A 13,500-nucleotide genomic window follows, 5' to 3' on the forward strand; every position below is an offset into this window, starting at 1 on the left:
ATTATCCCTCCTATTTAAGATGTACCAGCTGGAAAACAAGAAGCTAACAGCCCAGTAGCTAATATTTCTCCCAATAGCTGACATACTCAGTAGGTGACCAAGTAGACGACACCCCCAGTAAGTGACACACCCAGCAGCTTGTACTTACTGCCGATACACATTGATTTTAATACGTTAGACAGTATTTCCTCTCTCTGTAATGCTCACTTTAATGACGCAACAACATTATACACAGAGATGACAAACGTCACATACAGATGGAGGTAGTACCGTGTTCACAAGGTATAGAAGGCCTGCGTATTGGCGGAGCTATCATTTGTACTCAGATGATTGATGTGAAAAGGTTTCTCATTTGATTATGGCCGCACGACGGGAATTAACAGAATTTGAACTCGAAATGGTAGCTCGCGCTAGACGCATGGAACATTCCATTTCGGAAATCGTTACGGAATTCAGTATTGTGAGATCTACAGTGCCAAGAATGTGTCGACAATACCAAATTTCTGGAATTACCTCTCACCAAGGCCAACGCTGTGGCCACCGGTCTTCACTCAACGACCGAGAGCATTGGCGTTTGTGTAGAGTTGTTAGTGCTAACAGACACGCAACACAGTGTGAAACAACAGCAGAGATCAATGTAGGATGTATTACGAACGTATCCGTTAGGACAATAAGGTGAAATTGACGTTAATGGGGTATGGCAGCAGAAGACCGACGCGAGTGCCTTTGCTAAAAGCACGGCATAGCCTACAGCGCCTCTCCTGAGTGGCCATATCGGTTGGACCCTAGACGACCGGAAAACTGTGGACTGGTCAGATGAGTCCTGATTTCAGTTGGTAAGAGCTGATGCTAGGATTCGAGTGAGACGCAGACCCCACAAAGCCATGAACCAAAGTTGTCAATGAGGCAATGTGCGAGTTGGTGGTGTCTCCATTATGGTGCGGGCTGTAGAGTTTTTATGGATGACAATGCCCCAAGTTACCGGCCAAATTTTTCACAATTGGTTTGAAGAACATTCTAGATAATTCGAGCGAACAATTTGGATACCCAGATCGTCCGACATGAATCCCATCGCCGGCCGCTGTGACCGAGCTGTTCTAGGCGCTTCAGTCTGGAACCGCGCGACCACTACTGTCGCAGGTTCGAATCCTGCCTCGGGCATGGATGTGTGTGATGTCCTTAGGTTAGTTAGGCTTAAGTAGTTCTAAGTTCTAGGGGACTGATGATCGCAGATGTTAAGTCCCATAGTGCTCAGAGCCGTTTGAACCATTTTTTTAAATCCCATCGAACATTTATGGGACACAATCGACAGGCCACGTCCTGCACAAAATCCTGCACCGGTAACACTTTCGCAATTATGGACGGCTATAGAGGCAGCATGGCTCAACATTTCTGCAGGGGACTTCCAACGGCTAGTTGGGTTCATGCCACTTCGAGTTGCTGCACTACGCCGGAAAAAAGGAAGTCCGGCAGGGTATTAGGAGTTTGCCATGACTTGTTTCGCCTCACTGAAATACGTATCACAGAGGGAATGCAATTTTCCACTCTGTAAAAGCGGGTGATGACAGTGTTTTGTATTATGCCAGTGTTAGGCATTCTGATCATATTGCTACGCTAAATGCAATGCACGATGTATGGTGAATTGCTTTTTGCGATGTTGTCGCTATTTATTTTACTAGTTCTCGATACACTTCTGGCTGTAAGTGACATCTGCAGTAGCGCTTTTAAGAAATGAAAAATTATAGTCTGCATACGGCATAATTGGCTGGGAGTTCCCTTCTGGGAATTTTTGTCACTTGGTGAAAGTATCTTTATTTGATGCCACTTCAGCGGCTTACGTGTCGATGATGAGGAAATGATGAAGACAGTGCACCTACCAAGTCCCAACCAGAGAAAGTCCCCGCCCCGTCTGGCATTGGAAGCTGGAGTCCCTTGACTGAGGGTCATCAGTGGTTACCATACGTTGCAGAAACAAGGTGAATTTAATGTTGTCAGTAAGCGAGCTGTGTGTATGCTAGGATATTATACAGACGATTTACGTGTGGAAATATTTGGTTTGGAGGTCCACTGTGCTTGCAGGGTTTGGTAGGAACTTTCAGTTTTAGTCAAGAGTTTTAAATGTGAGAGTAACAGTAAATCATTGTGGTTTTTAAGCTGTAAGCTACACTGATAAGCCAAAACATTACGACCACTGCCCATCGCGACGTTGGATGCCGCCTCGTGGCGCTGCGGGCATGTGACACGGTAAAAAAGTACTATATACAAGTGGAGAAGACACGGGCGGAGGATTACCCTAGCGAAGGTATGGGCTTCAAATGGGGAAATCCATTGAGATAAGCAACTTTGACAAACGGCAGGTTATTATTACGCAGAGCCTGTGAACGAGTATCTCGAAAACAACAAAGCTGGTCGAATGTTCACGTCCTTCAGTCGTGATCTTCTACGGAAAGGGATAGGACAGGGGAATTGCCACTAGGTGTTAAATGGTTGGACGTCCAAGAGTCTTCACAGAACATGGGGTTCAGAGGCTTGTCTACACTGTAAAGTAGGATAGATAGTGATATGTCGAAGGAGCATAATGCTGGTGCACGCACAAGTGTTTCGAAGCACACCGTTCATCGTACGTTGTTGAACACGGAGCTCCGCAGGAGACCACCCCTATGTTCTCACATGCTGCCCCAACGACATCGTGAATTACGACTGCAGTGGGCCGAGACCTTCGGGATCGATAGTCGATCAATGGAAACGTGTCGGCTCCTCGGGTGAATCACATTTTTGATACACTAGGTTGCTGGTCGTCTCCGCCTACGCCGTCATCTAGGTGAACGGCGACTCGAAACGTGCAGCGCAACACGGACACAGGCTGGTGGAAGCAGCATTATGCTATGGGAGACATTCTCCTATGCTTGCATGGAACCTGTAGTATTAATCGAAGACACGCTGACAGCTGCCAATCACCTGCATCACTTCACGCTTGATGTCTTCCCCGACGGCGGTGTCATCCTTCAGCAGTATAACGGTCCGTGTCTCTGAGCCAGAACCATGATATAGTGGTTTGAGGAGCATTTGAGTGAACTCACGTTGATGTCCCGGTGACCAAATTCGCCTGATGTAAATCCTATGGAACCCATCTGGCATAAGCAAATCAGCGGCTCGTTATTTACGCGAATTACATGACCTGTGCATAGACATATAATTCCACACACTTCCACAGATCTACCAACTAACTGTCGGATCCCTCATAGGTACGATCAGTGATGTATTTAGTTCCAAAGACGGACAAACAAGCCATTAAGCAGGTGATCATACTGTTTTTGACTCATCAATGTAGATCTTCAGTAGTGTTCATGAGGGTGTACTTGCAACTAATTTTTATGAATTTGGATGAATTTAGTGCATTGTACAAAGATCGAAATATAGTCGTCTATTAACATATAATTTACTGAAGTAGTACCAATTAGCAAGTTGTGCGTAGTTTAATAAGCAACACAGACAATTTAGATGCGGAAGTATTTAACTTGAAGATCCATTGTGCTGGCAAAGTGTGTAAAATCCTTAGTAGTCCAGAAATAACACAATTTTGTTGTGCCAGAATTTTCATACAACTCCCTATATATATATATATATATATATATATATATATATATATATATATATGCGTGTGTGTTTTTCTATACTCGCTAAAGGATAAATAAATTTATCAAAGCGTTTACTAGATAGCATCTCCGTCTTGTTGCACCATCTTCTCTGGAGAGAGATTTCAACTCTGTCCGCGTCTTTGGTTTTAATATGTGTCTAAACACAGTAGAATTTCTCATTGAGTATTACAAAAGTATGCAATTAGAGTGCTACATCGCAATAAAATCGTCGAAACTACTCCTTCATTCCTTCCTAATATGGCGTTTGCTGAGTTAGTTTGTCGTTTGACTATGTTGTGTTTGTAAGTGTGTGTTTCCACATCGCGTCTCTTCACTAAATGTTGGTGCTATTTCATAGTTGACTAGGAAGTACAATCAATATACGTTTAGATAGCTTTTGCACAACAGTTCCGATTGGTAAATATTGCACCTTCCAGGTTAGCCACACATGTTAACCTGACTGATTTGGGACAGGGAAGTATGCTGACCGTGAATCGAAGGTTCGGTGTGCCGACTAGACTATATGTGATTTTTTGGTGCTTTCTTGAATACCACTAGGTGAATAATGGGCTATTTCGCAATTTCCGTCTCAGAAAAACGGTGCGCAAACCTTTAGAACACTTTCACGCACACTTGAACACAGAATCTACTGTATACGCAGACAAATTGGGTACACTGCTTCTCTCCTGGTGCGGGTGGAGGGGAGGGGAGGGGGGAGTGAATGACAGACTGACAAACTTTTAGCTGTTTGGTCGTCTTAAACTGTAATTGTAAATAAAAGCAATAATTTGTAATAAAAGCAGTAACTGACAGTCAATATCATTGATTACATTTTTCTAGTATGTAATACGGTGCATTATGTTTACCCCTGCTAAAATCGTGCTTGAAAACAGTTTAGAAGCGGAATTAGTTAACTGGAGGTTTTAATGTGACTCACACGAGGAGTAGGCATAATTAATTACATTCTTCCACTAAATCAGAATGCCTGTTTTTTATGTACTTGCCAGCTTAGCGTAGTATTTTAACTAACACGTATTTTCTGGTGTTGCAAGCCTGGTCAGGTTAGTTTTACAACATGGCTCTCTTAAGACTGATTTCTAATGTCTACTGTTAATTCATCACGTTACCTGTAATTATTGAAGCATGGAAATAGCACTTGAGTATTTACTTTAAAATTCACAATCATGTGTTAGGCACTAATTCGACGAATATGTCTGTATGCGGAAAACAACGCTGCATACTTGAAGTAACGATTGCACATTTCTGACTTTAAGTAAGAACTGCACATTCCTACTTTGCTGACACTGATTAACCAGAACATTATCGTTATAAACCCGTCCAGGCGGGAGCTGCGTCACCTGGCGAGGAATGACTGCTAGTCAGGCACACGCACGGTACATGTGGTATCAGTGAGTGTGCAGTCCGTGTGTAGATTGGGGAAGGCACTCGATCTATCTGAGTTTGACCGAGGGCAGAGTGTGAGGGCCCGGAGGCTCGGCACGAGCATTTCGGAAACTACACGACTCGTCGGTTGTTCGAGGAGCACTGTGGTGTGTGTCTTCAACACGTGGCGAAATCAAGGTGAAACCACGTCCAGACGTCGCGGAGTTGGGCGACGAACCGTCAGTGCAAATGTCGGACGTCGTAGGCTGGGGAGACTGGTAAAACACAGGACAGTCGGCGAACTAAGGCGGAACGATCACACTTCAATGACTGAAATGGGCAGGTGACCACCGGCACTGGACGTTGGTGCAGTGACAGAGCACTACATGCCCAGATGAAACCCAGTAACTCCTTCATCATGCCGATGGGGAGGCACGAATCCGTACTCTTCCAGGGGAACAGCTCCTTGACATCATTGCTGCGAAACGGACACAAGCTGGCGGCGGCTCCATTGTGCTCTGGGGAACACTCATGTGGGAACCCAAGAGTTCAGTGGAGCTCGTGCAAGGCATCATGACGGCCAAGGAGTAGTGTACACTGGTTGCAGATCACGTACATGGTGATCATGTTTCCCGATGGCTGCGACATTTTTCAACAAGATAATACGCCATGTCACAAGGCCAGCAGCGTGACAGAGTGGTTCGAGGAACACAGTGTCGACTTACAATTGATGTGCCGGCCCCTCAACTCGCCAGATCTGAACCCGATCCAACACAACTGGGATGTAATTGAACGTGACGTCAGGGCTCATCGCTCCCCCTCCCCGAAAATTACGGGAATTAGGTGAATTGTGTGTGCAAATGTGGTGCCAATTCCCTCAAGCGACCTGGAAAGGCCTCACTGCTTCCATGCCACGACGCGTCGCCGCTGATATTCGTGCCAAAAATGGACATGCCAGCCTTTAGATAGGTGATCATAATGTTCTGGCTGATCAGTGTATTTTTGCTGACAGTTAGGCTTAGAAAGAACACTGACACTTCACAAGCACTACAGATGTGAAAATAACCTCAGGCTTCGTTGTGTCTTAAATAATGTCTGGCACTCAAGTTGAACTTTGAACATTTTAGCAGTGCTGATAATGACAAGGGATAGGAGCATGCAATCAGAAGATGATTATGTTTCGCGTTTTTTTTTCTTTTATATTTTGTAGAATAGTGTTTAAGGAGGGTAGTACGTCAAACGGGCCGACTTGGAGCAGGAGAGGCACCACAGGACATTTTAATTTCCACTGTCTATACTTTTACAAGCAAGTTCATAAAACTTCGTCAGCATGACCAGCAAGGATTCAGGATTCACACTCGTAGCAGCGGAAGTTCAAAAACATAACAAAATAATTTTTTTACATGTGAAATTTCATCATTTTTTCACTTACTATTGGCTGCATTTGTTGCTATAGGTACAGTTTTCTTCATAAGTAAGAGAGACTGTTCGATGAATTTTGCACAGCATACATACCATACTTACAGGCTCTGAAACTCTAGAATCTATTTAAATTTTGAAAAAATGAATGAACTGTTACGTTTTAAACTTTGTGTTTAGAAAAAAATCAAATTTTGTAGATAATTACCTCAATTTTTACCACAGTTTTCCATAGATTTGGAAAATTCTAGAGTTTCATACAGCTGTAAGTATGATTTGTATGCTGTGCAAAATTCATCAATGAAGCTCTTTTACTTGTGAAGAAAAATGTACCTATAGCAACAAATGCAGCCAACAGTAAGTGAAAAAATGATGAAATTTCATATAAAAAATATTTATTTTGTTATGTTTTTGCACTTCCACTGCTAGGAGTGTGAATCCTGAATCCTTCCTGGTCATGCTGACAAAGATTTATGAATTTATTTGTAAAAGTATAGACAATAGAAAATAGAATGTCCTGTGGTGCCTCTCCTGCTCCAAGTCGGCCCGTTTGACGTCCTACCCCCCGTAAAGTAAAACTCATGTTCGACAACTACGAATTACAAATTCGTTAATTACACTGGATAATGAAATGTTTGTTTTCAACTGTTTACAGAAGGGTTCAAAAGGCTCTGAGCACTATGGGACTTAACTTCTAAGGTCATCAGTCCCCTAGAACTTAGAACTACTTAAACCGAACTAACCTAACGACATCACACACATCCATGCCCGAGGCAGGATTCGAACCTGCAACCATAGTGGTCGCGCATTTCCAGACTTTAGCGTCTAGAACCGCTCGTCCACCAATGGCCGGCTAACTGTTTACAAAGACTTTTGTATTTGTTCTAATATTTCATAGTGTGTGATACGTAGCTTTCAATGAAATTTACTGATGTGATTGGTGAGAAAATCCATAAACGAGGTTTTAAAGTGATTACTGAAAACCTAGTTGACAACATTTTTGTCATTTTACAGAATTCAGATACTTGACGTGTGTGACGCATTTTTTGATAAATAATTATGGTCGTTCGGATACTTTTGATTACAACTCAGATGGAGATACATTGTAACTAGCTCTCGCATTTAAATGGTGGCTAAAACCCAAGGCTCTGATAGGAGGAGACGAGATTTATTCCATATTTCAGGATTTACAGACAGCTTTCGACACAATTCCCCACATACAACTTCTAACCAAACTGTGTGATTATGTGGTATCGTCTCCACCGTGCGACCGGATTCGTGACTTACTGTCAGATTGGTTACAGTTCAAGTCAGAGATGAAAAATCACTGAGTAAAACAGAAAAGATATCTAGCGTTCCACAAGGAAGCGTTATAGGCCCTGTGTTGTTTCTAATCTAAATAAACGATTTAGGAGACAATCTGAGCAGCCCTCTTAGTTTGCTTATAGATGATGCTGTCACTTACCCTTTAGTAAGGTCATCAGATGATTAAAAAATGCAAAATGATTCAGACAAGATCTCTGTGTGACGTGAAAAGTGGCAGTTGATTCTAAATAATGAAATGTGTGAAGTCATTCATATGAGTACTAAAAAGAATCCGTTAAATTTTGGTTACATGACAACGTGCATAAAATTAAAGGCTGTCAATTTCACTAAATGCTTAGAAATTACAATTACAAATAACAAACTGGAACGATCAAATGAATAATGTTGTGGGGAAAGCAAACCCAAGAGTGTGTTTCATTGGCAAAACACTCAGAAAATGCACCAAGTGTACTAAAGAGACTGCTTACGCTATGCTTGTCCACCATCTTCTGGAGTACTGCTGTGCGTTGCGGTTTCCGCGTCAAATAGGATTGACAGAGAACATCGAAAAAGTTCAAAGAAGGGCAGCTCATTTGTATTACCGCAAAATAGGGGAGTGAGTGTCACAGACATGGTAGACAAATTGGGGTGACAGTCATTAAATCATTGGAATATTTCGTTGAGACCTTTTCACGAAATTTCAATCAAACACAAAAAAATTTTGTTGACATTCACCGAAATATGGTGGAATGATCATCATAATCAAATAAATCAGAGCACACATGGAAAAATTTGCGTCTTACTCATTTTTCCCATGCACTGTTGAAGTGTGGAAAGGTAGAAAAATAGCCTGAAGGTGGTTCGATGAACCCTCTGCCAGGCACATATTTATGAATTGCGGGGTATTCATGTTCAAATGGTTCAAATGGCTCTAAGCACTATGGGACTTAACATCTAAGGTCATCAGTCCCCTAGACTCAGAACTACTAAAAACCTAACTAACCCAAGGACATCACAACATCCATGCTCGAGACAGGATTCGAAGCTGCGCCCGTAGCAACCACGTGGTTCCGGACTGAAGCGCCTAGAACCGCTAGACCACAGCGGCCGGCTGGTAGTCATGTAGATGTAGATTTAGATGAGGAGGGTGGTACACTGGCAGTGTTGGTTTGGTTTTGTTTAGCTTTAGGGCGCAAAAAACAACTGGGGTCATACGCGCCCAAGTCAAAACAATAGAACACGAAGACCAAGAGCAGTTAAAAAACAACTACACGTCAGTCCCAATTGACACAAGAGAAGACAGATGAAAACAGGGACGTGGAGAAAAGGCTAAAAAAGACCACACAGAAACGGAGGTCGATAGCTAAGAATTAAATGACCTTCGCGATATTGCTTTGGGGGATAAAAAGTAAAGCGCGGTCGACAGCCTGCGCGTCATTTGGTAGAACGGCCGATAACTCAGACGGCAAATCCAAGCGGGCACATAAAGGGTTAAAAAATGAGTATTACGTCAGGAAGTGGCGGACAGTTAAAACTTGGGGGCAATGTGCACAAAGTGGTGGGGTAGGGCCACTTATAAAATGACGACGGCTAAAAAGGCAGTGTCCTATCGGCAGCCTAGTTAAAATGACCTCCTCCCAGCGGGAGGGCCGAGAGAAGGTCGTCCAAGCCGCTGGGTGAGGCTTAATAAGTCGGAGCTTATCTCCGTAAAGAGAGGACCACTGGCGATGGCAAAGGGACACCACATCCTGACAGACGGCAACACAGAGATCATCGGAGGGAATAAAGAAACTCGCGGGCTGAGGTACGAGAACTGCAGCTTTGGCAGCAGCGTCAGCAGCCTCGTTTCCTGGCAGACCGACATGACCAGGAACCCACAAAACCATAAAACTGGCTCCACCAAGAGTGAGCAAGTGACAGTGTTCCTGGACCCGCTGCCCTAAGGGATGGGCGGTGTACAGCGCACATAGACTTTGAAGAGTGCTGAGTGAGTCTGAGAAGAGGACGCAATTGAAAAGTCTGTGTCGCTGGATGTACTTCGTGACCTGATACAGGGAGAAGAGCCGGCCGCGGTGACCGTGCGGTTCTAGGCGCTTCAGTCCGGAACGGCGAGACTGCTACGGTCGCAGGTCCGAATTCTGCCTCGGGCATGGATGTGTGTGATGTGCTTGGATTAGTTGGGTTTAAGTAGTTCTAAGTTCTAGGGGACTGATGACCTCAGATGTTAAGTCCCGTAGTGCTCAGAGCCATTTTTGAACAGGGCGAACAGCGTGCCGGAAGCCGATATTGAAAGACACGGGTGCCAATGACGAAGGCACACCCGATCCCACAGTCAGACCGAGAGCCATCAGCATATACAAAGGTACTACCGCGAAGTTCCATGCGAAGGTCGTGAAACATAAGGCGACAGAGCGAGGCCGGGGTAGTGTCCTTAGGAAACGAATTAAGGTCAAGGTTAACATGGGCCGCTTCACGAAGCCGGGAAAGTTCCATCTAGTAAGAAGTTAAGCCGCCATAGCAAGTGCCGAAAGCGGACTCCAGGCGGTACCAGAGGAGGATGACGAGTTCCATACTGCCGATCAAAGGAATCATCGAAGAAGGCGGCATAGGATGGGTGGCCACGCATGACAGACACACGGCATGCATACCTGCTGAGGAGAAAGTCACGGCGGTAGAACAGTGGTAGTTCAACAGCTTCAGCTTACAGACTCTCAACAGGGCTGGCGTAAAAGACGCCGGTGGCCAAACAGATACCATGGTGGTCGATGGTGTTGAGACAGCATAAGAGGGACAGATGTGCAGACGCATGAACAAAGCATGTCGAGTTTCGAACGGACAACGGACCGGTACAAACGGAGGAGGGTGGTTCGATCGGCAGCTCAGGAACTACCATTTAGGACACGTAGGACACTGAGGAACCGCGTACAGTGGGCTGCCAGTTAAGACACATGGGAGGACCAAGAGAGTTTTCTATGGAGCATGAGCCCCAGGAATTTTTTAGTTTCGACGAACGGAAGTGCGACAGGCCCAAGATGTAAAGATGGTGGGAGAAACCAATTGCGACGCCAGAAATTCAGACGGAGGACGATCAAGACATCGATGAAACCGCCACGTAGTGAGATAGGTCCTCGGAGAACTGCAATAGATGGCAAAATCATCAGCAAAAAGGAAGCCAGAGTTGCCTAGCAGCAGACAGGCCACTATAGGGCAATGGCGATAGCAAGGAGGACGAAACTCTGGACGGAACCCTGAGGCATACTGTTTTCCTGGATAAAGATGTCCGACAAGGCAGAACCCACACGCACCTTGAAAACTCGGTCTTTTAAACATTCCTGAAGGAAACAGGTCAGGCGGCCATGGAAGCCCCACGTGTAAAGAGTGCGGAGGATATCTCGAAAAGGTGTCGTAGGCCCTCTCCATATAGAAAAACACGGCCACAGTCTGGTATTTCCGCAGAAAACCATTCATGGCATGGGTGGACAAAGTAACGAGATGGCCAACTGCAGAACGCCGCGCTCAAAATCCACACTGTGCTTTCGTTAGTAAATTGCGAGACTCGTGCCATCATACAAGTCCGGCATGAATGATACATTCCATTGCCTTGCAAACGCAGCTGGTGAGAGAGATGGGGCGGTAGCTAGATGGAAGGTTTTTGTCCTTACTGCGCTTAGGTATGGGTATGACAGGGGCTTCACGCCGAAGTCCAGGAAATGTGCCCTCTGCAAATATGCGGTTGTACGTGTTAAGCATAAAGAGAAAGGTGCTGCAACATCTGAATGTGAACAGCGTCTGGTCCTGGGGCTGAGGATCGGGATGAACTGAGAGCATGATCTAGCTCCCTCATTGTAAAGGCGGCATTGTAGCACTCCCGATTCTGAGAAGGGAGTCCCCCGAGCCTCTTCCACTCGTTTCCGATGGAGGAAGGCAGGGTAACAGTGGGGAGAGCTCGAAACGTCCGCAAAATGGCGACACAAGGTGTTGGAGATAGCAAGAAGGTCCACGGTGACATCGTCTGCTACTGTCAGGCCGAAAATTGGCGAATGGATTTTGGGCCCAGAGAGCCGTTTGCCCACGTGACTGAGGAAGGGGGCGGAACTGTTAAAAGAACTATTGAATGAAATCTCGCTAGCTTTTTTGTTATCCCGAATAACGCGACGACACTTAGCACCCACCTGTTTATAATGAATGCAGTTCGCCATCGTAGGAAGACGGTTAAAAATGCGTAGAGTACGTCTATGTGCGCAAACTGCGTCGCGGCACGCCTCAGTCCACCAAGGGACTGGGGCACAGCGTGGTAAAGAGGAAGTATGAGGAATGGAACGTTCTGCATCAGTAAGGATAACGTTTGTGAGATATTCCACCTGGTCATCACAACTGGGGAAATCTTGTTTTTTCGAAGGTCTCCAGGGAGGAGTAAAGTCACCAGTCCGCCTTAGTAAGCTGCCATTTGGATGTGCACGCACGTAGAGTAGATATCAGCAAACGGATAGCACATGGGAAATGGTCGCTCGCGTAGGCGTCAGAAAGAACGGACCACTCAAGATGATGGACAGTGCCGAAGGATAGGTCCAAGTGGGAATAGGTGTGTGAGGAGTCGGAAAGGAAAGTGGATGCTCCAGTGTTAAGACAGAAGAGGTTAAGTTGGTTAAGAAGATCAGCCAAGAGGGCACCTCTCAAACAGATTCTGGGAGAACCCCAAAGGGAATGACGCACATTAAAGTCACCGAGTAGCAGAAATGGGGGAGGTAGCTGTCAAATAAGTTGAAGGAAGTCTGCCCTGGTGACATCGAATGATGGAGGAACATAAATGGTACAGAGGGAAAAGGTCAGGTGGGGAAGAAAAAGGGGAACTGCAATAGCTGGAAGATTGGTAGTCAAGGAGATGGGTTGACTATGAATGTCATCCTGTATGGGCAGCATGACGCCCCCATGAGACGGAATGCTGACCTCAGGGGGAAGGTCAAAACGAACTGGGAAGAAATGTGAAAGCTCAAAGCGGTTGTGAGGGAGCTATTTCGTTTCCACAAGTCAGAGTACAAGGGGACGTTGTGATGCTAAAAGCAGCCGTAAATCCTCTTTGTGGACCGAAGGCCGCGAACGTTCCATTGGAGGATGAAGGAGAAATGTAGGGGTGTCACTTTGGCGGCTGCCGAGTGACAGCCTGTGAAGAGTCGCTGCTACAGGGCACAGACGCAGGAGGATCCTGCTCCATGGGATCCACAGAAGCACCGGCTTGCTTGTACTGTCAGTCTGTGGAATCCAACGATGAAAAACGGTTGGTGGAGTCCACCGGCGACACGGATGCCGGCCAGGCTAAGGTATCAAGTGGCAACACCGTCAAAGAGGATTTTCGAGTCGGCAAAGGAGACGAGCGTTAGCCTTTGATTTCTTCGAGCCTTTCAGGTTACAGGAAGACTCGGGTGTTGTTTGGCTGGAGGGACGTAGGTAAATTTCATGGGAGTGCTCCTTCTGTCCTTTCTAGTCTGCCGGTTGTGTAGCTGGTAGCTTCGCCCCTTGAGGCGAGGGTTTGATGGCTCGTTGCACAGCTGGACGGGGGGATGGCGACGCTACCTTGACAATGGGCGATTTCACTACCTCAGAGCTGAGTTGGAGGTCGCATGTCTGCGTGGCCATGCCCTTCATGGAACGAGGGGTAACAAGAACAGAACTATAGGTGCCAGACAGCAGAACGCAGGGTTTGCAACAAGCCAATAACTTGCGAGTGACTGGGTAAGGCACTTTTTCTTTTACCCAG

General features: G+C 45.7%; 1 protein-coding gene across 1 annotated transcript in view; it reads right to left on the reverse strand.

Moving 5' to 3' along the window:
- The window catches only part of LOC126297448 (potassium voltage-gated channel subfamily H member 6), a 2,320,485-nt gene that overhangs the window by 643,700 nt on the left and 1,663,285 nt on the right, over positions 1-13,500 (reverse strand). The window lies entirely within an intron of this gene.

This window comes from Schistocerca gregaria, chromosome X (assembly GCF_023897955.1).
Source record: "Schistocerca gregaria isolate iqSchGreg1 chromosome X, iqSchGreg1.2, whole genome shotgun sequence".
NCBI lineage: Eukaryota > Metazoa > Arthropoda > Insecta > Orthoptera > Acrididae > Schistocerca > Schistocerca gregaria.